This window comes from Lathyrus oleraceus, chromosome 6, assembly GCF_024323335.1.
Source record: "Lathyrus oleraceus cultivar Zhongwan6 chromosome 6, CAAS_Psat_ZW6_1.0, whole genome shotgun sequence".
NCBI classification, from domain to species: Eukaryota; Viridiplantae; Streptophyta; class Magnoliopsida; order Fabales; family Fabaceae; genus Lathyrus; species Lathyrus oleraceus.
Genome location: NC_066584.1, coordinates 80,016,587 through 80,040,144, shown reverse-complemented (window position 1 = coordinate 80,040,144; position 23,558 = coordinate 80,016,587). Strand labels below are relative to the sequence as shown.

General features: G+C 38.7%; 1 non-coding gene across 1 annotated transcript; it reads left to right on the top strand.

Annotated features, from left to right (window-relative positions):
- Positions 1-22,820: 22,820 nt before the first annotated feature.
- Positions 22,821-22,926, top strand: LOC127099340 (small nucleolar RNA R71). Its single transcript, XR_007793856.1, has one exon. It is a non-coding gene; the product is annotated as a small nucleolar RNA R71 (small nucleolar RNA).
- Positions 22,927-23,558: the final 632 nt, after the last annotated feature.

Sequence of the window (23,558 nt, the reverse complement as noted above, 5' to 3'; positions counted from 1 at the left end):
CTCATGAAGAAATCCTTCACTGGAGTATGAGATGAACAAAATAGATTTTATGCAAGGCAGCTGTTGGGGATTGAAAAGTTACTTGTGGGAAATGGGTAGTTATGGAAAGGTCAGATATGCATGACGTATGCAATATGCTAATGCAATGAGATTGATATCTTCTTTTTTTATCAATAAGCTCTCTGTTTTTTCCTTTTTATTGACAAGCTCTTCTTTTTCTTTTTACTAGCTCTCCGACAAGCACTGGGAGAATTTTCTATTGGGGAATATGGCGAAGGATATTTGAAAAATGGTTTTCCAGGTGAAACCTGGACTTTGAGGTGAGAGTTAAGGGTGGAGAGGTGGACCCAACATGCACTGGGCTCTTAGAGGGGATTTCTTTTTGGAATTTTGCAATTTTATAACTGGGTATATAAAGGAGGGGGTGCCAAACAAATTTCGGCTTTGCTAGGGATGACGAGTTCCAAAATTAACCTTATTGGAACAGGTAGGGATATAAATGCCAAATGCGAAGATTCAGGCTGAAGTTGGAAAGATATTCCAAAGTTAACCTTATTGAAATAGAAAATAGATACAAGGGGTAGAGAGGCCAGGTATAAACGAGACCTGGGCTAAAGTTGGATATGCGATTCCGAAATTAACCTTATCGGGAAAAGAAGAGTAAATAGGACTTGGGCTGAAAACTGGGAATGAGGTTCCAAAATTAACCTTATTGGAACAGGAAAGGGGATAAACGGGCTAAACATAACTGGTTTTTAGTCTAAAGCTGGGATGGGTTCTGAAGTTAACCTTATCAGAATAGGGAAGAAATGGCGACTTCACTTAGGATAGGGTTCCAAAATTAATCTTATTGGAACATGAAAGGGATAGACGAGCCATACACTCCCTACGTTCCCTTTTAAGTGTCATTTTTTTGACTTTTTACACATACCAAGAAACCTAATCATTATTGTTACTTTTTCAACAATAATTCTCCTTTTACCTATATTACCCTTAACAATTTATTACATTCATTTTTTTCTCTCTATATACAATAATTGCTTAGGGGTAATTTTGACAAAACACAATTAATACTACCTTGAACTTTGTAAATGACATTTAAAAAGAAATAAAACTTTTTAAAAAAAAAGACACTTAAAAAGGAATGAAGGGAGTACAACCAAGACCTGGGCTAAAGTTGGAAATGGTTCAAAAGTTAACCTTATCAAAAAAAGAATAGAAAGGCTAAACACAACCGGGGTTTAGACTCGTGTTGGATGTAACGTTCCAAAATTAACCTTATTGGAACTAGGATAGGGAAGAAGGGCTAAACATAACTGAGGTTTAGGCTAAAGTTGGAAAGGGTTCCGAAGTTAACCTTATTGGAAAAAGAAAAGAAAGGCTAAACACAACGGGGGTTTAGTATCACGCTGGAGGTAACATTCCAAAATTAACCTTATTGGAACTAGGATAGGAAAAAAGGGATAAATACAACTGAGATTTACGATAAAGCTGGAAAGAGTTCCGAAGTTAACCTTATCGGAAAAAGAAAGGATAGAAAGGCTAAAGCAACATAACTTGGTCTAAAGCGAAGGGAGGGTTTGGAATATTAGTTCAAAAATCTACGGGTGACTTTTCAAACACGAGGGTTCGGGATCAAGAAATACAGGAGGCAAAATGATGGTTAACAACCTGCTGGGAGAGAAGGGCTGAGCACGAAGCTTAGACTTAAGGATAGCGTAGCCAAAACTCTGGTTTAAGCTTACGACAGAGGTGTGAGAAGATGAAAAACAAGGTTCGAGCTTGCTAGGGATAAGATGAACGGTAAACACCAAGTTCAGGCTCACATGGAAGTACTGGTCAAACATATTTTGGATTTGCAAAGACTCACATGAAGGTCTGACAATGTTTATGTTTGACAGTGTTGGGAAAAGGTGAAGAGAGGCTAACACAAAATCTAGGCTAAAATAGGTTCATAATGGAAGGTTGCCAATGGAACGAGACTTTGGGAAGGTTTTTCCTATAGAATTGGACTTATAAATGGATGGAGGTTGCCAACAGAATTAGACTTACAAATGGATGGTTTGATGACTGTGATGAGGATAAGAAAAATGTCTTGCCGATGAAACTGGGCTCGAAAGGAGATTTTCCAGACATGAACTGGGCTTGAAGAGAAAGGTTTTCCATACAGGAAGTGGACTTTGAAAGGATATAAAAATGTGTTGCCAACGGGGTTGGGCTTCAGCATGCTATGTCAATTGGGCACTTTGTTGTAGGCATGAAAACCTCAGAGTGTCCCACATGCACAACGGCGGGGATGAATTTTTCGAAACATGGCTACCCTTCTCGTGACTTACTAAACCTATAATGGGTATTTCGAAACAAATCAAGAAGAAAAGACTTAACAGAAACAACTTGTCTCGCATGCAAGGCAACGAGGGTTTGCAAATAGCAAAAAGGAGGGAGGTTCACAAAAAGGTAAACACTTGACGAAAGGTTAGAAAGACTGATAAGAGTTCTGAAGACGCTTCACCAGGTGAAACCTAGGCTTAGGGGAATTTTCCAGACAGAATTTGGGCTTTGATACACTCTGTCAAACGGGGACCTTGCAATAGGCACAAAAATCTCATATTGTCCCTCAGGCGCAACGGCGGGGATGAAGTTCTCAAAACATGGCTACCCTTCCCGAGACTTACCAAACATGTATTAGGTGCTTCAAAATGAAACATGATACAAAGTTCTGACAGGGGGTACCCTGCTCGTGCAAAAGGCAATGAGGAGGAGACATGATTTCATGCACCAAGCAACGAAATAAACTCACGAAAGAAGAGTTATCTCAATGAACATATCTTTATGAAGGAGGAAAATGGGTGGCTTACGATAGGAAAGCAAGAAAGGGATGACTTGGAAGATCCTAGTGGGGATGCCAACTAGCAGTCTTACAAGGGTCAAACAAAAAGGGTATATATGTTTATAATTCCAATGGGGGTGGGCTATGGAAAGGTGCCAACGGAAATGGACTCAAGAAGGTGCAAAGAGAGTTTTGGGCTTGCCTCTGCTTGTTAGAGAGCTTCCTTCTATGTCGGATGATATGCATGAATGGTATGATGCAAATTATGCATGACAAGTTTATGCAATGATATGAAGGTCTACAGATGCCCCAAGTTTGGGTATGGAATGATTGCCACCGAGGGATATTTTCTTGGGTTACAAGGCTTCTGGTTCACAGGGTGTGGGTTGTGTCTCACATAATTTCTCGACATCCTATTTTCTCGATGTTATTGGAAGAAGAATCTGGCTTGAACCTTCTAATTCCCTAGGATGGATCTGAACATGTATGCTAAAAGGGATTACTATGGTGAGATGACGATTCTGGTAACCTCTTAGGTCAATGGACCTTCATGATCTTATGTCTTTACGCGTTGTATGCAACAATTTGGGTACCGTTGGTTATCAATGATTTGGATCAAAGAAGTTTATACAACCTCAAGTCCATCTATCAATGATTTGAATAATGGAAGATTGTATCACCCAAATAATTACAAGTTAAAAGGTCAAACAATGTACAAGTTAAACATTCAAGTCCAAGTGTTAATGGTTAGTGGTCAATGGATACAATACAACCAAATAGAATCAACAAGGATCAAACAAGTGAAGGTCTCATATATGCATCAAATGGTTCAAACATGGCTAACTAGGGAAAATCTATTAACACCTCAAAGTGTCATGAATGATCCATTGATCACTCGTTAGCATGTTTAAAGCATTGAAGATTAAATCAACCCAAATACTAATTTACCATGATCAATAGAATCTCATCAACCACCATAAAAAACAAAGGTAAAAATGTCCAATTAAAGTGATAAAAATTAAAATAAATAATGGATTAAAATAAAAATCATATTTTGATGAAGTGTATTTACAAAAATGTTGGATTAAAAAGAAAGAAGTGAGGAAAGAAATGAAAATGAAAAGAAAATAAATAAAATGAAGAAAATAAAATGAAAATAGGAAATAAAAGGGAAAAGAAAGAAAAAAGAACAATGAGGGCGCTACGGGTTGAACCCCTGACCTTGGGGTCATGGGTTAACCCTTTTTCCATTGAGCCAAGCGCTCTTAGTGTTAATGAATGTGCTGGATAAAAATAAATAATATGAATCAATTAAAAATAACTAATGGGCCAACCCTAGCCACATGATCTGGTCACTTAGAAAAGTAAGCATGATGGATGGTTCAAATCATGGGGAATACACACGCGCGTTGACCTGGGATACACACACACACACACACACACACACACACACACACTGAGGCTATGTCACACACAACAACCAATGAAAAGATGCCAACGCAATTTTTTGAATTTAAAACTAAAATAACACGCGCGAAGCAATGACCATGTTCATCTTTAACCTTGGAAAATCATGAAATTGAACCTCTGAAACTCAAAGTTTTTGGTGGAATCAACCATGGATTCCACTCAATCTTGGGTCAACGTTGCCTTCTCCATACTCATGAGCTATTGATTGGCTATGAGTATGGAGTATTTCACATGAACACGAATGCAAACTTAAACCTAAAAATGAAATTAAATGGTGTATAGTTAAGCTCAAACCATAGGGCTTAGCTTCGATGGATCACAAGGAGTGGGACGGTAACTTGTTTGGATGGGAATGAAGGTGTTAACTACCTTGTCGGAACCAGTTTCAGTTGGTGGGTATTATTGATTCAAATATATCAGGTGAGGTTGTCTCAAATACTTCCAAGGTTTCAGTTAGCTTCTAGGATGTTTAGTGAAGGTGTTTGAGTGCTTTTGGGGTGCTTGAAATAGCTCAAAGTTCAAACTTGATAGCTTTATTTTTAAAGGGAAAATGGTATGATTTCTGCAGAGTTTTGATAGATTGGAAGCTTGAGAAATTAAGGGGGAAGAATCCTCTATTTGTATGGAAGGTTATGGAGTGGTTTGTTTGGAGTTTTAGGGTTGAAATCTTAGAAATGGTTAGGACCCGAAAAACTACAAAAATCCAAACTTGTTGGCTAAAGGTGGTCCATATTTGGCTTGCAATTCTCTTCCCTCCAATTCGTTCTGCAGATGGCATGCTTTAGGTGAGATAACGGTGGTCCCAACATGTGTTGAGGTGATTTTGTCTTGTTTCGATCTTGGGCAATGTTTACTATTTTGACATTTTGGTTTTGGCTTGATATGTGCTTTTTCTATGCTTACTTAGGGCTTGCATTTTAGTCCTGCAAATGTTACAGCACATGCCTTGGTTCAAATGGGAGTGAAACAACATGGATTAATGATTTGGTGCATGGTTTGGCTGGCCTGGTCTGGCATATGTGCAATATAATGGAACATGATCTTTGCAGTTGGGCCATTTAAAATTGGCTCGTGCATTTTGAGTAAAAAATAGGCCAAATCATCCTTGTCATACTCTTAACATGTTGCAAAAAGAATCATATCAAAAAGTGTTGTGATGTGAAAATTATAATGGCTCAAAGGGGTGGTCATGAACATGATTTTAGACCTGCCTATGCAACTTAACCAGCTTGGCCAATCCATATTTTGAGATTCTTATGCAATGAGTTATGTCTTAGGACTTGAAACAAAGTTGGAGAGGGATTCATTTAGGACATTTGGCTCAAAGTAGCTCCTTAAAAGGTTAAAAAATGAAAACATTATGGGGTTTGAACCAAATGGTAGGCCAAACTTGCCAAAACTTGACCAACCAACGTGCCCTAATTTGCAATTTTGAAGTTTTCTTGAATTCCAAGGCACCATGATGATTGTTTAGAGACCAAATGATAAAAACTTGATAGAAACCAAGCCTGGATGCTTTGTGGGATAATTATGTACCATGCTTATGGATGAAACCAATGATTTTAAGTTGATGATTCAAAGGTTCAAACCATGAACTTTCACTTGTGTTATGGATGAATGAAGTGAATGAAATGAACTTGAATTGGATGTAGATGGACTAATGGTATATGAAATGACCAATGGAGGATGAAGTGATAAAGTGAAAAGTCCAAGCATAGAAGCAAAGGGGCACAATTAGGGTGTCTTGGATCAAAAGGTTCCTCAAAGACCAAGGGCACACAAGCTAGGGTTTGGGAGCATGAGACGTCTTAAGTAATCTCTCAAGGTTGATGCATAGCAAAAAGTTGGGTATTAGGGGTTTCCAAGAGCAAGGCCAAGGCACAAAGTCAAATGATGACTTGTACAAGCCACAAAGAACTAATGGACTGGGGTTAAGGTCCTTGGATTACCAGATGGACAAGAAAAACTCTCAATCAAGGCTCACCAACCAAATTAGGGTTTTAGAGGTGAGTTGAGTGACTTGTGTAGTCTTCCAAGATCAAAGAATGCTTAAAGATGGAAATTAGGGTTTAGGTTTGGTTGGGCCCACCCCAACATGATCAAGATATCTTGGTGATTCTCAGATATGAACACCATGCCTTGAGTTTATGTTTCCTTTTGTTATGGATGTAAATGCAAATGAGATGATGAATGTATGCTAATGCATTAGGGTTATGGAGATGATATGAAGATAAGGTGAATTTGGGGGTATGACAATTTCACAATAGGAAACCCGGTAATATTCATCAACACCAAGTACGAATATGAGAATATTTTGTGCTTTCCAATTAATTGACCACAATTTCCTATCATTGTCATTCCGTTGTGCTTCTGATTTTGGTACAACAAAACCTCCACCATTAGTCATTGTAATTTGATTAGGACCATTGGTGATAATGTCCCATACACCCTTATCAACCCAGTATATATGGATATGCATATAAGTTTTCAAATATCTATAGTTTTCACCGGTAAAGATGGACGCTCTATTGTATACCCCTTTAGGTTTTGTGGTCATTTTCTAATAAGCGAATGTTGAAGCACAAAATTGACCACGCTCTGATATCACTTGTTAGACGAAGGGAACTTATCTAGAGGGGGGGGGAGGGGGGGGAATAGATCCCAAGTTAAAAAACTTTACAAAATTTGTTTTGGAAATTTTAACAGCTAGTGGAAGTGACCCGAATCAAATCGTCTAAACCGAACCAATGTCAAAAATCCCGGATATGTGTATATAGAATTAAATTAAGATAATGAGAACAAATTTATCAATATACTTTTAAAAAAATCACTTGAATGCTACAATAAAAGTGAAGTCTATTTCCAATGACAAAATACACAAAAATGTAATTGAGGAAAATTATCGAACACCTTGTGTGCAATCAATTTCATTTATAATTTTTATGGTTTTGTTGATTTTCAAATCCAACGACAATATAATAGATTGTGATCAACTCAAAAAAACTTTTTCAAAAGGTTATCAAAAAGTTTAACCAAACGTATTGATCACACAATCGACGAATTCAATAATTTACAAATGAAAAGTAATATATATATATATATATATATATATATATATATATATATATATATATATATATAAATATATATATATATACACACATATTTACATATATATATATATATATATATATATATATATATATATATATATATATATATATATATATATAGAGAGAGAGAGAGAGAGAGAGAGAGAGAGAGAGAAAGATAATACAAGGATTTGTTTAGGCGGTTCACCAATCGGCCTCGCTATGGCTACATCTGCCCCCATTTCCAAATGGAATTGAGATAATCAATCTTACTTTGCAAAAGTAGTTTTACAAGATTAATGTATCAATACAACCCCATAAACCTTATGTTCGATGTTGATTCTAACACTTTCTCTTCCTTTGATCTGAGCTTGATAAAGTCACCCAACAATACCAATTTAATCCACCGTCTCATGCTACTCCTTTGCAAGAAACCTTGTTCTTCAAAGCTTTCACTTGATGGAATCCAAATTGAGAATTGTTGTCACCCAAGATTTACCAAGATGATCTTACGGTTACCATTACTCCCTCGATCAAACCCGCCGTTCTTGAAATCCTTCACTCGGCTGTATCAAACTTGCGTAATCTTATCCAAAAACTTCAAATCACCAATTGATCTTAAAGCAAAACCCCAACTTGGTTTTCTTATTTGAAACCCCCAAAGATTCTTAACCCAATTTACAATTCAACAACCTAAATTGGACATTATCAACTCTGATTCTATATGGCACCTAAATAAAAAATGATCATGTGTAATTTATTTGTGTGTATGCATAGAATATAGGTTAAAGATGAAGTGAACTTTTTGTATATATTGTTGGTTTCGTCTCTTTTGTTACATTCAAATGATGCATGTGTGAGGTATATATGTGTGTAAGTTAAGGAAAAAATGAATGCAATAGTTTTAGAAAAAATGAGAATTTTTAAAGATTTTTATTGCATGTGTCAACCTCTGTAGGTTAGATGTTGACATATTCGATGCATATGTTGACCTGTATAACTCATTTGTCGACTCATAAAAGAAAATTTGCTTCTATGTGTCGACCTGAAACCCCTCCACAGCCGACACATCAAATAGAAGCTATACGCTTTAAAATTTAACTACATGCGTCGACTCATAACTTGTATGTGTCGACTCATAGAATGGTTTTTCTTCTACGTGTCTACCTGAAATGCTTTATGTGTCGGCTCATGCATTATAAAAGCTACAACCTTTAAAAATGATTAACATATGTCGATTCATAGCATGTATGTGTCGACACATAGACATGTTTTTCACATAAAAACATATTTTTAATGCATGAAACCTTTTCAAACCATCATAAGTTTCTTAATACTAAGATGCACATTTAAACTCGGAGAATACCCTCCAATATACATAAATGCTAACATTTCCTAGTTTTGAAATCATATAAAACATTTCTAATAAGAAGGTGCACTCACACAGTCAGTACTAAGCACAACAAGATATATCAGATCGATACTTGATCTTCATACACCACAAAGTTAGTAGTCAAGTCAATAGTTACACCACTCCACTCCATACACAATTACCATTACCATTACCATTACCATTACCATTACCCCTATTTTGCTACAATTGGAAAATGTGTTCCTTAAAAATTCAGTTAGTCGGTTGAGAGGTTAGTATGTTATCACATACACATAATAAATCAGGAGTAAACAGACAAGATGTTGAACCTGATGCTGAAGCATCAGTCCTTGACATTCAAAACTAGTGATACTTTGTTTAGTAGTGTAGAAAATAGATAAAGTTGAATCACCATTACAAACAAAATAGGAGACATATAAGGGCCAAAAATACATTTAAAAATAAACTAAAAAAGATGTAGTTAAACAATAGCCAACTACATCAGACAACACATGCCATTTCAGATGTCTGACACAACTGTTTGACACCATCAAATAAGTTACTCTTGAGAGTCGCCCTCCTTCTCTTCCCTTCTAGTTTCTTCATCCTTTTCTTTGGTCAACAACATGATCAGATCATTCACCTTCTTCTTCCAACTGGCGCTTTAAGTGATTGTTGCTTGTAAAGCCTTAGATACTTCCATCAGTTCATGTAGAACATTCTCTTTGGTGGCTTTGGGTACAAAAGAGAAACTCCCATTAGCTGTATGACTTTTGTTTATTGGTACCACAATGTCTAGGACACATATTCCTGTAAAGAGCCTATAGTCCAAAGTCAATGGACCTGTCTTTTTGGTCTTGATTTCATCACCATGCACTATCTTAGGGTTTTGCTTCAATATGATACTAGTGATTAAACATGGAAAGCAAATGTGAATTTTCACAACATAAGAATCAACATGTTTCATTGTCTGATAAAAATCATGTTCACCAAAATTCAGTTTGGAGTTTGTCCCAATTTGAAAGATAAGCTTGGCCAAAACAAATGTGATGCTTGAGCTATGGTTGGTGGGTGTCCATCTTGTTGCACAAATTCTATTAAGTATTGTGTATTTCATACTAATACATCTAGAGGAAAGTAAGCTCTTCTTTCAACATTACTGGACTTGATTAGCTGTGATTTCTCTAGCAATCCTGTCCAAAGAGGGGACAACATCAGATTTAGCAGTCTTTCATCTGCTTAGATAAGTATTGATGACTTCAGGTGAGAGCTTCACACAACATCCTCTAACATAAACTTTCCATAATTCTTTACTCCATTCCTTAATGCAATCACATGACAAATTAAGAATAAATTCCTTGACAAGCTTCTCATAGCAAGGACCGATGTTTGTCACAGTTTTCAACAACCCAACTTCCTTTAGAAAATGCCAAATTTCTTTATAGTCAAGAGTATCCTTACTCGTCTCTTTTTCTAAGGATTCTTCTTTGGAACACAAATTTCCACTTCATTATACTTTCTTTAGAGTGAAAAGACACATTGTCTAAAGGGGTAGCAAGGATATTCATAGGGACCCTTTTTCCTCTATTCTTCTTTCTAGAAGAGGGCACGATGTCTAAGACATCTGCTTCAACATCTAGTTGTGAGTCACTTGATACCACAAGTTTCCTCTTAAGAGAATTCCGTTCAGAAGCAGTCTCTTTATTCTTTTTCTATTTAGAAGTTATATTTTTCTCAATTTCAGTGTTCCTCCTGGAGCTTTTGTGAGCTGCTCTACATATGCATGTTCAAGAACTCTCTGTAGTGCTTCTCTGTGTGCTTCAGAATTCAAAAGCAGAGATAACACTGAGATTTTTTAGGGAGTCCGGAGCAGCTGCTCAACCACATTAAATTCACTCCTTTTTATCAATCGGAGTACCTCATCATCATCATTGGCTTTCAAGTTGCTGGATTCACCAGACTTATCCTTTGAACAACCAACTGGATCTACACTAGGTACCTCCGCTTTCTTACCAACAATCATTTCCTCTTTACTTTCTGGGACGACTGGCCTAAACACTCGACCAATGTGAGTCACCTTCGTAACATCGGCAATGCTCACCACCGAACTGGTCGTAGGTAACGGGACCTCTTGAACATTCTCTACCATTGTAGCATTGTACTGGTACGGTACAACCTTATCAGGTGAATACGGGACTGAGTCCGCTAACCGTATTACCAACGGCGATACTGATCTTTGACTGACATTCTTATTGTTGTTGCTATCATACTGGATTATCAACCTCTCTTGTTGCTTGAAAACGGGCACTATGACATTGACGTCGTTATCTACATGATGGGATTGAACAATCTGAATCATGCCTTCATCCATCAGACGTTGGATGTCCCTTTCACTACATCACACCCTCTTGGGTTCACACTACAAACAACACAACCATCATGGTCATGTTCACAGTCACTCACCAAACAGATATCTTTGTGCATCTGCACCAAATATCTTTAGATAAATCGAACATCAAAAACCTTGAATTCACCAGGACAGTCGTCCACCATATTCACTGAAGAGTTCCCATGAGCGGGCAAAGTGTTAGCTTTCACATTTGGCGCGCGGTCCTCAAAGGATACCATACCACTCTTCATAAGCTTTTGAACCTCATACTTCAACGGATAACAATTTTCAATATCATGGTCGGGTGCTCCTTGGTAAAAAGCACACTGATGCGTGCTTTTCGCAAGTATACGAACGCGTCAGAGTAATATAAAAGATTGTCGAATCCACAGAGACCAAGTGTCAATCTATCGTTATCTATTGTTATGGTGTTTATCTAAGGTAATCAAAAATAGGGGTTTTTAGAGTGTGCAATGAAAAGTAAAGTGTTAAATAAAGTTCAATTAATAAAGACAGGCTCGAATGTAATTCACATAATCAATTAATAATCCAAGTACTTGCTAATAGAATTACTTATGGGCAGTGTTTCCTACATTGAAAAGAACCAATTTAACAGGAACTGTCGCTTTCGCATATTCAAAACCGAGTTGTACTCCCTAATCAAACCCTCTTATTGTCACTTATAAAAAGGCGTGCATTGCGTTAGAGTAGTAAACCTTTTTTTAAGAAATATAGTATCTTGACTAAGTTGAAAAGTATTTTAACCTGGATTTCTTAACCAAAAGAGGTTCTCACAAACCAGACTCTAAACTTATAAACGCGTCCGAAAATAGTTTTAAAATCACTTTTCTTCTTAAGTTAAAAACTCCCAATGAACTAAACAAAGCGCTTTCGCTGTTTTTGAAATAGTTAAAAACAATTAAGTTTAAAAAGACGTTGGACAACTTTCGATCTTACCCAACAGAAATTAAGTGAGGGAAAACTTAAGTTGAAAGTCAAAATAGCCCTTAAGTGTTTCTACGAACAATTGTACGGATTATCGGTTCAATTACGATCCTTACATTCTAACCTTTATAGATTTAGTTAGACATGGTAAAGTAAAAGTGCATTTTAATTTAAATAAAAGTAGTGCGAGTGCGAAAAGTAAATAAAAGTAGTGCGAGTGTGAGAAATAAATAAAAGTAGTGCGAGTGCGGAAAATACATAAAAGTAGTACGAGTGCGAAAAGTAAATAAAAGTAAAGCGAGTGCGGGAAATAAATAAAAGTAAAGCAACTACAAGAAATAAATAAAGTAAAGCGAGTGCGAGGAATAAATAAAGTAAAGCGAGTGCGAGAAAATAAATAAAGTAAAGTGAGTGCGGGAAAATAAATAAAGTAAAACGAGTGCGGGAAAATAAATAAAGTAAAGCGAGTGCGGGAAAATAAATAAAGTAAAGCGAGTGCGGGAAAATAAATAAAGTAAAGCGAGTGCGGGAAAATAAATAAAGTAAAGAGAGTGCGGGAAAATAAAATAGATAAAGGCAAAGCAATAAAAACGTGCTCCAATTGGAGGGTTGAATAAAATGCGAAGCAGAAATCAAAATGGCGGTAGGATTAACTTCCTTCCAAAGTGCTCCAAACTCGATTACAGACTCGATCACAGACTTGATTACACAATTGTGGTAACACCCCAATGCGAAGCGATTACCACTTTAAAATACTGAATATATGCCTAAGTGAAACTAAGTTTGCTCTAAGTTTGCATCTGCTCTAAGTTTGGATCATTAAACAAATGAATTCGAGTCTCTATTTATAGGCAAATAAAATAATGGAAATGACAAGGATGCCCTTTAGTTTGAAATTGGGAGGGAAAACTTCTCTTCTTGTGGCGCCCGCCACAACCTCATGGCACCCGCCACAAGAGCAAAGTGTGGCGCCCAAGTGGAGGTAGTGGGGAACGTGGCAGTTGAGGGAAGTTGAGCTAGGACACGTCATGGCTGGGCCCATGGCGCCAGTCACAATGGGAGCCACAAGTGTAAAATGCTGAATTTTAGGGTTTTTAGCTCATTTTCACTCCTTTTCTCGATCGGGGCTCCGATTAGATTGAAAACCTGAAAACAAAGAGAAACATAGTAATAACATAACAAAATAATAATAAAACAACTAAAATGCATGCGAAATCGGAGTCGAAAATACGGTGAATTGCAGTGTCATCAAATTCTCCCACACTTAAACCCTTGCTTGTCCTCAAGCAAAACACTAAAAATTTCATAGAAGAAAAATTGGTGTCAACGAGTGCTTCGAGCTAAAAAGGTTCTGAGTTCAAGTCGGGATGCAGTGATAAGTACTAACTGAGTGAACTAAGGGTATCATGATGACACTTATCCGCAAACACGGACATAAACTCCATTCCTATATTAACCACCCCATATTATCCCACAATACCTAGGCCTGCCTCGTCATCTCTTTTTGTGTCCTTTTCATTCAAGCGCAATCACATTAAGCCCGTTATCCGTACATGCTTCATAGCAGAGTGACCTATTAGTGATTATGATCTAGACATGGGGTTCCTGGCACATAAATCCATGTAAACCCTTTTATTTGACCCAACTACAGTTGTGGGGGATCGGATCGTGATCCGCCCTACCGAGTTCAGCGCCAGATACCTCTGAACCAACTAACAGCGGGTGAGTTTTTCTTTTTCTTTTTCTTTTGTAGCAGATTTTACAACCTTTTTGGTTTAAATGACTTTGTGAGGGTCACCTATACGGAGTTTCCTTTTTGCTTTATTTTATTTTATTTATTTCACTGGATCATTCACTTATGTTCATCGGTCCTCTACGTAGAGGATGCGTAGGCCGGAGCTGACTGCTGGAATAAACTATTGAGGACTGATACTGAAATGATGATTAAGGCCATGGTATATGGGGTTTAGGGAGTGATTCCTATATTCATGAAGTCTATGGTGCTAAGATAATACTGATGTTTCAAAGGGTTCTCCCAAGTCACCGCATCCTTACTCAAACCCGTCTTTAAAACCCAAAAACTTTCAGAATAATACTGTTTTCTTTTGCAAAATTTTTTTTGGTAGGGCTAAAGGAATGGGGAGATTAGACTGTACTAAAGATACACTATACTAGTGACTCGTCAGACTCATGCATTATCTAAAACACTCAAACTAAAAGCAAAATGAAATAAAGTAAACAACTAAAAAGCAATAAAAATAAACAAACTATCTAAAAACAACAAAGAAAATAAACAAACTAACTAAAAACAGCAAAGAAAAGCGATAAAGTCTCCTCCCACACTTAAATCGGACATTGTCCCCAATGTTTTGAAATAAGATAAGGGGAGAGTCACCTGACATCCTACTGCTGACCACTGGTGCCTTCACCATCCTGAGGTGGACGACAGGATCGGGTATGACGACGGTCTCTCTGATCCATCCTGGCCTGTAAGGCATCCTGAGCAGTCCTCACCTCTCGAAGGTTATCCAAAATGGAACCCTGAGTGGCTTCTATGATGCAGTATGTTGACAGTGGTAGTGTTGCTGACGGGCTTGCTCATTTGTGATCGTAAGTAGGGACTGTACAACAGTCTCATAGGATCTATCTGTCCTCCGCTGCGATTCTTGCATGAAGCTCATGTTGTCCGCCAGTTGTTGCTGAATGGTAGAGAGTAGGTCATCACGCCTTTGCTCTCTAGCCATGTGGTCACGCCACATCTCCTCTGTAATATAGAAGCCAGGAGCAGAACCTGCAAAAGAAGAAGATGGTGCGGTGTGTGGTGGTGAAGGGTGATGGGGGGACACATGAGGTACGGGAGATCACTCTCTCCGATCATATTCATCATCAGTGTCGTGTCCCTCCTCATCAGAAACATTAGGAGGAAGAGGACCCAAAACAGATGGAGCATCTAAAATGTAGGTCCAATTCCTTTCATTACGTACATCAGTACGTCTAGTGCATGGTAAAACAATAGATGGGATAGCTATACCATGAACCATAAGCACATAGCCTATTTCTCTCCTCAATCGACACAATTTCATATCTCTCAGAAATTTTAGGTTGATTGTGCGAGGAGGTAAGGGATCTAGGGTAGTTATCTCATTGTTCAGGTTAAGCGCCCAAGCAATAGACGTAATGAGTCCTCCGAAAACAATCGGTCCCGCTTTATTTAAGGTTAAAGCCATATGCGCGAGCATGAACGGGATCGAATTAATTCTTCTATTTGTGAGGCTTCCTTGCAAAAATAGAAGCTCTCGAGCATTGACCTTGTTTGGATTCTCCCGGCCAAAAATAGTAAATGCCAACAGATATCTAAAAACTCTGATGGCCGGGTTATGGATGGTCGAGGCGAGAATTCCTTCAAAAGAATTTATTGAAGTGTTTGACAATCTCTGCCAGAAGGAAAACACCTCGACCGACCAATCTGAATCCAAAGGGGCCTCACAAATAACACCGTCCCCATGAGGAATTCTTGACAGGGTTGCTAGTTCGTCGGTACTGAATTCATATTCAACAGCAAACATTCTAAATCGGACAGTACCAACTGTGCTAGCAGTGTTAGGATTGACAATATAGATTAAAGAACTTAAAAATTCGATTGTCAATCGCTCAAAGGTAGGTTCTTTGTTTGAAAAGATACTATGCAAACCTAAATTATCTAATAAATAAAAAATGCTATGGTAGATACCCAAAGTGTAAAGACAATTTTCATCAACATACCTTGTCGGGAGGATCTCCCGATTTTGCAATCGTTTGATAATTTTCCTCTGCCTATCTCCCGGTTTCCCTTGACGAAGGATGAATCTATTGAACTCCATTATGTAGCTCTTGCAATGCGATGAAGAAGATGAAGATGGGTTTGTAAAAAGGTGGGATTTTTATGAGATTCGATCGAGAAAAATGAAAATGAAAGTTGGGAAAATGATTTGTATGGTGTGAAGATGAGAAATGTGGGAGCTTTTGAGGGGTTCAAGGGCTTTTTCGGAAGGTGAAAAAATGGGTTTTGAAGGTTTGAAGGTGTGAAAATGGTGAAGAATGAGAGTCTGCCCCGAGCTTATACAGACGCTGTGGCGGGCACCACAAGGTCTATGGCGGGCGCCACAAGGCTAAATTCGGCTGGGCCGGATTTTGGTCATTTGGCTTGGGCTTCTCGTTCTCTTTTTGGTTGGGGGGGGGGGGTCCGGATAGCGTTTGCATTGTATTTTCCTAGTGACATAAGGCTTGCATAATTTTATAAAAATAAAATTTAAACATTAGACTAAAAAAATAAATAAACAATTAATATAATTAGACTATAATAAACAATCATAAATGCGAGAAATATCAATGTGCTAACATAGTTAAGAAAAATATCCCAAATGCAATGATATAAAATAAGTTAGGTAAATGCGAGAAATATAATCATAAATGAGACAAAATAAAATGAGATGGTAAGATCAAATAGTAGGGGGTTCGTCTTCCTGAGTAGATCCACGAAGCATGGCTATCTCCTAGCGAAGCTCAGTGATCTCCTCGTATAAACATTCAACCTCGGTAGCATGTGTGAGATTAGATACTCCCATCTGTAAGGTGAGGTCAGCCACCTCTTGTCTAAGCTCTGCAATCTCTCTACGATACTCTGCGATCTGGGTGCGGATGTCTGGGGTCTGCAATGATAAATTGTTAGAGAATACAGTGATCCTGGGCGAAGGCGGTGTAGGGGTATACTCAGTAATAGGTGGGGATCTTGGCTCCTCGATAGTCTCTCCCTGACCCTCCAAAGCATAACTCCAGTTAGCTGGGTCATGCACACTAGTCATCATAGGATCAGGCAGTGTAAAATAATGAATCGCCTCGCTATCGACCAACAATCTGAACTGTCTTGGGTTGAAGGAGGATCTCCTCATCAACCCTCTGGTCAAGCAAAAGTCGATATCCATGGTAGTGTACCCATAGTAGGTCCGGAGATGTAACAGCTTACGAGATAGACCTAAGGCGATGGTGATCTGTGTGATGATCCCTCCTACATGAATGACCCCTTTAGACGATCTGGAAACACCGTTGAGGCCACATAACAGAAAGTTCCCACATGCCACTGGGCAAGACTGGGATGCACAAAATAGTAGGAAGATCTCCTCCTCACTCAGTAATGTCTCAGCATCTGGTCTTCCCAGGAAGGAGTGTGCCAGTATCATCTGGAAGTATCTAAAAGCAGGGTTATGTATAGCCTGGGATAACTGAGTAGAAGGATCTTGGCTCCCTCCACCTGAGATGTCACTCCAGAACTTTTCCACTTCCTTCCCCAGAAAGTATCCCATCAGTGTCTCAGGGATAGTGTCAGGGGTGGTCTGGAAGCCCAATAGGTCACCGAACTCTTTCTGGCTGAAAGAGTACTCGATCCCAAAAAGTCTTAAAGCAGCATACCCATCCGGTCCAGAGTAAGGATCATAATCAAATGAACTGAGGAACTCCAATGTCAAGTTCCTGTAGTGTGTTTCTCAGGTCATCAGTGAACTTGTCCCAATGGAGTTGGTGGCTCAGAAACCGGATACTCGGCTCGATACCCAGGGCTTCCATGCAATGCTGATTTGGATAACGTGTGAGCGCCATAGGGCGCTGGTAAAGAGCTATGTAGCGCTCTCTCTGAGCATCATCTCTATAGGCTACGTGCATATCGTCAAAGTCCTGCATCCTGTAAAAGTTAGAGAAGGGATCCTGAAAATACAAACATTTCAAATATTTAGTCTCGGTGAAAATATGATAAAAAATAAAAATTAAAAATAAAATAAAGTAAATGCAAAAAAGTAAAACAAGGTAAGAAAACCATGGGTTTCCTCCCACACAGCGCTTGTTTAACGTCATTAGCTTGACGATCGGAAGTTATACACCTGTAGTAGTAGGAATCGGTGGATCAATCAGAGTGTGGCTTGAGTAGTCTGTTGGAATGTCTCCTCCTTCGTAGAGCTTCAGTATTTGTCCATTTACAATGAATGGACTACAAGTTTCGTTCTTGATTTCTACGGCTCCGGATCTCAGAATCTTGGATACTTTGAAAGGGCCAGTCCATCTCGAGCGCAGCTTCCCAGGGAAAAGTCGTAACCTAGAGTTGAACAAGAGAACAGGGTCGCCTATATTGAAATATTTCTTTACTATTCTTTTGTCGTGCCAAGCTTTTTTTCTCTCTTTGTATATCTTAGCATTCTCGTAGGCGGATTGCCTAAGTTCTTCTAGTTTGTGAATGTCAAGGATACGCTTTTCACCAGTGGTCAGGTAGTCTAAATTCAAAGTTTTAATGGCCCAATAGGTCTTATGCTCTAATTCGAAATGTAAGTGACAGGATTTTCCATTGACTAGTTGGTAGGGAGTTGTTCCTATAGGGGTTTTGAAAGTGGTTCGGTAGGCCCATAATGCTTCTTGAAGCTTCTGAGTCCAGTCTCTCCTAGGGATTCAAACAGTTTTCTCTAGGATTTGTTTTATCTCCTTATTGGATACTTCTACTTGACCACTAGTATGTGGGTGATATGGTGTTGCTACTCTATGCCTAACTCCATATTTTCTTAAAAGTTTATCAAATATTCTCGATATGAAGTGTGATCCTCCATCGCTTATGACTAAACGGGGTGTTCGAAATCTAGGGAATATATAGTTTTTAAATAGCTTGATCACCACCCTAGTGTCGTTTGTGGGTACAGCTATAGCTTCAATCCACTTAGACACGTAGTCTACAACTACTAAGATATACCTATTTCCTAAGGATGGTAGGAAAGGTCCCATGAAATCTATACCCCAAACGTCGAAGAGTTCTACTTCCTGAATGTTTCTTAGAGGCATTTCGTCACGCCTTGAAATGTTTCCAATACGTTGGCATCTATCACATTTGACAATGCAAGCATGGACATCGCGCCACATGGTAGGTCAGAATAGGCCAACTTGAAGAATCTTGGTGTATGTCTTAGAGGTGCTGGCATGTCCACCATAGGGTGCAGAGTGACAATGCTCAATTATACTTTTTACCTCCTCTTCTGGAACGCAACGGCAAAAAGTGCCATTTTTACCCCTTTTGAAAAGGAGCGGTTCGTCCCAATAAAAGTTTCTCACATAATTGAAAAACTTCTTCTTATGGTGGTAGTCAAGACCAGGGGGGTACGATATCAGCAACTAGGTAATTAACAAAGTCTACATACCATGGTACGTTACTTACTGCTAAGGAATTTTGGAAGTGCTCATGAGTTCCTAGGCTATCATTTTCAACGGTTTCTAGTCTAGCTATCAGTCTATCATAGGCAAAATCATCATTTATGGGTACTAAGTCTGGTTTTAGATGTTCTAGCCTAGAAAGGTGATCAGCTACTACATTTTCAGTGCCTTTTTTTATCTCTTATATCTAAATCAAACTCTTGTAGTAATAGAATCCATCGGAGTAACCTGGGCTTGGCATCTTTTTTACTTAATAGGTAACGAATGGCAGCATGATCGGTGTAAACTATAATTTTTGCTCCTACTAGATAAGATATAAATTTGTTTATAGCGAAAACTACAACGAGTAATTCCTTTTCAGTTGTTGCGTAGTTGAGTTAGGCAGCGTCTAAGGTTCTACTGGCATAATAAATTACATGTAATTTTTTATCTTTCCTTTGTCCTAGAACGGCTCCAACGGCATAATCACTAGCGTCGCACATTATCTCAAAAGGTTCTGACCAATCAGGGGGTTTCATAATAGGTGCTGATATTAACGCTTGCTTTAAAAGATTAAATGCTTCATTACATTTTTCATTGAAAATGAATTTAGCATCTTTCATTAAAAGGTCAGTTAAGGGTTTAGTTATTTTGGAGAAGTCCTTGATAAAACGCCGGTAGAATCCAGCGTGTCCAAGGAAACTTCGGACTTCTCTGATAGTTTTGGGTGGTTTTAGGTTTTCTATAACTTCTATCTTAGCTCTATCTACCTCTATACCTTTTTCGGAAACTATATGTCCTAAAACAATTCCTTCGGTCACCATGAAATGACACTTTTCCCAATTTAGCACGAGGTTCACCTCCACGTATCTCTCCAGGATTTTCTCAAGGTTAGCAAGACAATTGTGGAAATCAAATCCGCAAACCGAGAAATCATCCATAAACACTTCCATGATACCATCTAGGTAATCTGCAAAGAATGACATCATGCAGCGTTGGAAAGTGGTTGGGGCGTTACAGAGGCCGAATGGCATTCGTCTGTAGGCAAAAGTTCCATAAGGACATGTAAAGGTAGTTTTTTTCTTGATCTTCGGGGTGAATAGGTATTTGGAAGAATCTAGAGTATCCATCTAGATAGCAGAAGTAAGAGTGTCTGGCTAGACGCTCCAACATCTGGTCTATAAATGGTAAAGGGAAATGATCCTTCCTGGTTGCTTTATTTAATTTTCTATAATCTATACACATCCTCCATCCTCCTTCTGTCCGTTTTGCTACATGTTCGCCTTTATCGTTTTGCACGACTGTGATGCCTCCCTTTTTAGGTACTACATGCACAGGGCTCACCCACTTACTATCCGAGATCTGATAGATTATACCTGCCTCAAGTAACTTAAGAACTTATTTTTTAACAACATCACTCATTATAGGGTTTATTCTTCTCTGATGTTCTTTGGAGGGTTTTGAATCTTCTTCGAGCGAAATCCGGTGCATGCATACGGATAGGCTTATACCTTTCAGGTCAGAGATATTATATCCTAAGGCTGAGGGATATCTTCGTAAAACATCTAAAAGTTGATCTGTTTCCTCTTCGCTCAAGGTAGCACAGACTATAACTAGACAGTTTATCTCTTCGTTGAGGACATGAGGAACTCATATCTCAGGTTCTTAGGCAGTTCCTTAAGTTCTAAGGTTGGTTTCTTAGGGCATGGCATAGGATCTGGGGTAAGGGATAAACATTCGTAAAGCTTATCATCAATGTAGGGTTTTCTAAAGTCATCATCTTCCAGTATGAGGGTTGATGGTAACTTAATTGTTTTTATGATTTCTTCTTGTTCTAATTCCCTAACGCACTCATCAATGATATCTATGGCATAACATGCGTCTCCCATCACAGGTTCCATAAGAAATTTCGAAAGTATAAATTCTATTTTCTCGTCACCTACCTCAAAGGTCAACTTTCCTCTCTTGACATCTATTATGGCTCTTGCAGTTGATAAAAATGGTCTACCTAGAAGGATTGGTATATCATTGTCCTCTTTGATGTCCATGACCATAAAATCAGTAGGGATAAATAACTGACCTATCCTAACAGGGACATCTTCTAAAATGCCTATCGGATACTTAACAGATCTATCGGCTAACTGAAGTGACATCTTAGTAGGCTGTAATTCTCCTAAGTTTAACCTCTCACAAACTGCTAAAGGCATTAAGCTCACATTAGCTCCTAAGTCTAGAAAAGCTTTTTCGATGACATGACTACCCAAAAGACAAGGAATGGAGAAATTTCTAGGATCTTTATCCTTTTTGGCTAACTTATTATCGGAAATAGAATTGCATTCCAAGGGTTTCAGATCGTCAAGTCTACGTTTGTTGGTAAGGATGTCTTTAAGAAACTTAGCATAAGAAGGTATTTGGGTGATGGCTTATGTGAAAAGGATTTCTACGTGAAGTTTTTCTATAACTTTAATAAATTTTTGATACTGGTTATTGATCTGGGTTTGTTTGAGTCTTTGCGGATATGGTATAGGTGGTTTATATGGCGGGGGTGGTACATAAGTTTTATCTTTAGGTTCTTCTCCTTTTTCTTGACCTTCCTGTTTTTCAGATTCCTCTGGTTCCTTTACTTTGTCCGGGGGTTTGGTACATTCCTTAGAAGTTTTGGGTTTGCTCAATCTTGGGTTTGGTGGCTCATCATAAGCGTTCCCACTTTGTAGGGTAATGACATTAGCTTGTCCTCTCGGATTCTGTTGAGGTTGTCCAGGGAACTGTCCTCCAGGTGTGGTTTGGGGGGCTTGGTTTAAAGCTACCTGAGAGATCTGGGTTTCAAGTATCTTAGTGTGAGTAACTATTTGGTCAACCTTGGTTCCTAACTGGGTAATCAGTTTGTTAACATGAATGTTTTGGTTCATGAACTCTTTGTTTTGTTGGGTTTGAGCAGTGATAAAATTTTCCATAATTTTCTCAAGGCTCGGCTTTGGTGGCACTGGTTGCATAGGTTGATTTGGTCTTGGGGCTTGATAACCTGTTTGTCTCGGAGGTGCATTATTTTGGATAGGGTTATTGTTCTTATAGGAGAAGTTCAGGTGATTCCTCCATCCAGGGTTATAAGTATTCGAATATGGGTTCCCTTGGGTGTAGTTCACTTGCTCAGAGTGGGTTTCATTTAATAGACTGCATTCTGCAGATTGGTGTCCTTTGGTTCCACATATCTCACAATCCAAGGAAACTGCGGTTGCAGTATTCGGGTTTATGCACATATGCTCGACCTTGAGGGCTAATGCGTCCATTTTAGCTTGCATCATGTCTATAGAGCTTAGTTCATGTACTCCTCCTTGGGCTTCCTTCTTCTCAACTGTCGCTCGTTCGACTCCCCATGATTGATGGTTTTGAGCCATATCTTCGATGAGGGCACTAGCTTCAGGATAAGGTTTGTTCATCAGCGCACCGCCTGCAGCAGCATCGATGGTCATCTTAGTGTTATAGTGAAGTCCATTATAGAAGGTCTGAATGATTAACCAATTTTCTAAACCATGATGTGGGCATGCTCTTAACAGCTCTTTATATCTCTCCAAGCTTCGAACAACGATTCTCCTTGGTTTTGGGTAAATCTAGTTATATGGTTTCGAAGAACGGCGGTTTTACTTTGGGGAAAGTATCTAGCAAGAAATACTCTTCTAAGGTTATCCCAAGTCGTAATGGAATTGGATGGAAGGGAATCTAACCATGATAGGGCTTTATCTCTGAGGAAAAAAGGGAATAATCTTAAACGGATTGCCTCAGGAGAAGCTCCATTGGTTTTAAAAGTGTATGCTAATTGGAGAAAGATTTTTAAATGTTGGTTCGGGTTCTCAGTAGCGAGACCTGCGAAATGTCTCTGTTGCACTAGTTGTAACAGGGAGGGTTTAAGTTCAAAATTATTAGCTGGGATGGTTGGGTTTACTATACTAGAACTAGGTTCTTCGTTGGATGGTTGGGCGAAGTCCTTAAGAGGTCTTTGGTTTTGATCTTCGGCCATAGCTCTCCTAATTCTATGGAAAAATAAACGTGCGCGAACGTAACGTTCAGGTTCCGCTAGAGGATATACTAAGCTTCCAGTGCTACGAGTTCTTCGCATTGACCGGCGGATAATAGCCTAAGTCTAAACGATATAACAACAGAGTATGAAATTTGACGAAATTGGTCCCCGGCAATGGCGCCAAAAACTTGATGCGTGCTTTTCGCAAGTATACGAACGCATCAAAGTAATATAAAAGATTATCGAAT